The following is a 1,320-nucleotide window of genomic DNA, read 5'->3' on the forward strand; positions in this document are numbered from 1 at the left end:
ACCTCACCTGCCAAATTAAAAGCAAACAAGGACTTGCAAATGCAACCATGGGAATCTAGCCTCACCTCCCCATTTATTCATTCAACAAACACGCATTAGTTGCAGGGAAGGCACGCCAGGAAGGGAGGAACATGGTTCTAAGATTTAGTTCTTGCTCTTCATTAATTTGGTTTATTAAAAAAAAAAGCACAACAACAACAGATCAGTGAGCAAACAGTTAAAAATACGATGCCGTAATCACCTTCACAAGGATACAGAAAAAGCAGTTCCAACGTCTACGTTCAAAATCTCCTTTCAAGGGAACAATACCATATTTGCTTTATTAAGTGGCTAAAATAGAGAAAAAGCAAACCAAAAAAAAAAAAAAACCCTCTTCGGGTTTAATGGCAGTTTTGCAGGGCGCCAAAGCCCCCTTCTTTCTCTCACCCTCCCTCCCTCCGTCTCAATGGTCTCTGCCACAACCCCTCCATCATTCCAACCTTCGCATTCCGCAGGCGGTGCCAGGCCAGCTCCATCACAAACAATGCCCAGACTATCAAGGTCACAAGGAGCCAAAGGCACCAGGAGCAGAAGTCGAAAACAGATTTTCCTTTCTCCAAAGGGTGCGGGCCCCTCCCCGATATCACCCTCCCCAAAGCCAGGCACCCCGGAGTTGTGTGTCTGGCCTCAGGGGCCTGGGGCCCACCGCTTTTGGGGTTCCCGAGCCTCTTTTTCCTATCCATCCAGCTCGTGTTCCCTCCGGCGCCCCTAATGACCTCCAACGCCCCCCCAATCTGAGCTCCCCATTGTGGAGCGAGGGAGGGTCGCGAAGAGGCTGGGGCCGGGGGAGGCGAGGACATGCGCAATAGGGAAGATGCTGTCAGTGTCTGTGTGCCTGTAGGGGGTGGGGAGGGGGGTCCCCCTTATTTAGGGAAGCCTCTGTCAAGGAGACAAGCTCTCGGGGAGACTTCCGATCGGGGAGCATTATACACAAGCCCTTTCTAGGGAAACCCCTTTGGGGTTTCTAATCAGGGGCGTTATTGTGTGTGGAGGGGGGAGGGGGCTCGTCTCTCTAGCGGTTTCTGAGGGCAATAATCTATGGGGCAGGCAAGTGGCCCATCCATACAGGAGGACTATGGAGACTGTCTACAGAAAACCCTGCTGGGGGAAACGTTCTAGGGGTGTCCCGCTGGGGTCCTTCACAAGGAGCCGTTGTGGGAGGCTCTACACAGGACACAGGTCCCGGGGAAACGTTCCTCAGAGAGCCGTTTAGGGAAAAACCATCCGCGTGGGAGCCATGCCCGGCCACACCCCGGGGTTTGAGGCGTCGTCGGACCCCAA

The sequence above is a fragment of the Myotis davidii genome, unplaced genomic scaffold, assembly GCF_000327345.1.
Source record: "Myotis davidii unplaced genomic scaffold, ASM32734v1 scaffold32, whole genome shotgun sequence".
Lineage (NCBI taxonomy): Eukaryota > Metazoa > Chordata > Mammalia > Chiroptera > Vespertilionidae > Myotis > Myotis davidii.